This window comes from Micropterus dolomieu, linkage group LG03, assembly GCF_021292245.1.
Source record: "Micropterus dolomieu isolate WLL.071019.BEF.003 ecotype Adirondacks linkage group LG03, ASM2129224v1, whole genome shotgun sequence".
In the NCBI taxonomy this organism is placed as follows: Eukaryota; Metazoa; Chordata; class Actinopteri; order Centrarchiformes; family Centrarchidae; genus Micropterus; species Micropterus dolomieu.
The window spans coordinates 13223703-13226334 of NC_060152.1; the positions used below are offsets into that span (position 1 = coordinate 13223703).

General features: G+C 44.1%; 1 protein-coding gene across 1 annotated transcript in view; it reads left to right on the forward strand.

Moving 5' to 3' along the window:
• LOC123968063 (complement C1r subcomponent-like) overlaps positions 1-2632 on the forward strand; it is an 11879-nt gene that overhangs the window by 4829 nt on the left and 4418 nt on the right. The window lies entirely within an intron of this gene.

A 2632-nucleotide genomic window follows, 5' to 3' on the forward strand; every position in this document is an offset into this window, starting at 1 on the left:
CACAAAGCCCTGACATACCAGGAGCTGAAACCAGAGAAGAGTCCCCTCAGCCAGCTGGTCCTGAGGCTCTCTGCAGTAACAAGTCCCCAACAGCCTCAGGACAGCAACACCAACTCAAGCAGACCAAACCAAATTATCAGCAAGCAGAAAGAAAAATCTATTGAATACCGGAAAGAAACGACCAAAACACAAAGTAAATTCCAATGTTATCTGACACTAAAAAGAGAATTCACAATGGCAAATTACCTGAGTACAAATAAAATGTCCCAAACTAAGAAACATGTTGACAACAAACAGACTGAGTGAACACAGCCTGGCCATAGAAAAGGGTCGCCACAGACAGAGCTGGCTACCACAAGAGGAGAGACTCTGCTCCCAGTGTGACAGGGGACAGGTAGAGACAGGGGACAGGTAGAGACAGAGCTGCACTTTCTAACCTCATGCCCTAAATATAAAACACAAAGACAAAAACACTTCGCAAACATTTCCCAAATATACCCCGAATTCAAATTCATATCAGACACACAGAAACTCCCCTATTTACTGGGAGAAATGCTCAAATGTGAAATAATTGCTGCAAAATATGTCTCCTCATGCCATGAAGTGAGGACAACCAGTGGAACCTCAGACTGACAAATAATTGTACTGATTTTCACATTATTAGGGCCCGAGCACGACCGTGTGAGGTCCCTATTGAATTTGCTAAGATATTATAATTATATGTGTGTGTGTGTGTGTGTGTGTATACACACACACATATTTTTCCCTGCAAAGTAGGCTCCATTGACAGGGCCTAAACATACTCGAAAACTCACCAAACTTTGCACACATGTCAGGACTGGTGAAAAACTTCGTATTTTATGGGTTTTGCACATGGGCTAGGCAAAATGACTCGCTAGCGCCACCTAGAAAATTGGAAAAAATTAGCCCCTCGTTCACGTTCAACCTACATGCACGAAATTTTCTGGGGACATGTATCATATCAAGACGCACAAAAAAGCCTCAAGAACCCATACCCTAAAGTCAACAGGAAGTCGGCCATTTTGAATTTTACGGCCATTTTTGGATGATTTACACACTTAGTACTTTAATGAACTCCTCCTAGGGATTTAGTCGGATCGACGTCAAATTTGTGCTGTGCCTTCTAAAGGCATTGACGATGAAAAGCTGTGCTATTTGCGAGTTTTCATCAATGGGTGTGTCCGTGGCGTGGCGTCAAAGATCAACTCTTCGCCATGACACAGGAAGTTGTTGTAACTTCAGTGTATATGCTCACATCTGCACCAAACTGTACATGTAGGATGAGAGTCCCGCCATGAACACATGTACATGCTGACGTTCACCCACAGTCATAGCGCCACCTGCTGGCAACAGGAAGTGACTTTTATCGAAGCAGCCCCCGCCGCACGTTTCACCTACGTGTACAATTTTTCTGTGGTACGTGTATCTTGTCCAGACACACAAAAAAGCCTCTTGGAGCGATGTCCTAAAACCAACAGGAAGTCGGCCATTTTGAATTTACGTCAAATTTTGGATGATTTACACACTCCGTACTTTAACGAACTCCTCCTAGGGATTTAGTCCGACCAACTTCAAATTTGTGCTGTGCCTTCTAAAGGCATTGACGATGAAAAGCTGTGCTATTTGCGAGTTTTCGTCAATGGCCGTATCCGTGGCGTGTCGACAATCGAACAACTCTTCGCCACGACACAGGAAGTTGTTGTAACTTCAGTGTACATGCTCACATCTGAAACAAACTTTACGTGCTTGATAACTCTACCACCCCGCAGACATCTACACACCAATACTGATTTATATTCATAACGGCAAGTGATGTGTAGCTCCACATAGGGGACACAGGAAGTGACATATAGCACCTTCATGCAGCGTCAGAACCGCGTAGCAAATTTACACCCACACTGGCAGAGCTCCAGAATATGCAACGTGGCCGGCTCACACCCGGACGCGCTACATGTGCGAGCGCCCGCCCAACGCTGCTTGCAGCTTTAATATTTTCTTTTTTAGAGGGGCTACAGAGTCAAGTGTCATTCGCAGCGAGCCTGCAGCACTATCAACAAGATGATCGATTTGGGAGGGACTGAAATTAGCATAGGAGTCCTCTGTTACTTTGTGACTTGATAATGAATTTAGAGCTGATGGAATCGCATCCTTAAATTTAGCTACAGCACTATCAGACAGACATCTTGTATAGAATTTTTTGCCCAATGGCGTGTAGTTCAGCAATACAAACTCAAAAGTTATCAAACAGTGGTCGGACAAAGAGGGATTCTGTGGGAACACCACTAAATGTTCAATTTCTGTGCCTCGAGTAATGTGAGTATTAATATGACTTTATGAATTTTATGAGGTTTTTATGCACAGCTCCTCTTCTGTTTATCTTTGATTTAAATAATTTCGATGGTCGGGGGGGCAGACACTGTCACTATAGGGTTTTCACTAAGTAACTCCTGAAATGGAGGAGCAGAGAAGTGTGTTAGACTGCGACTCTGCCTCCTGGTCTCAACTCTGGGTTGTCATGGATTTGGTCCACTAATAAACTTGGCCAGATTTCTAGAAATGAGAGCTGCTCCTTCCCAAGTGGGATGGATGCCGTCTCTCCGAATCAGACCAG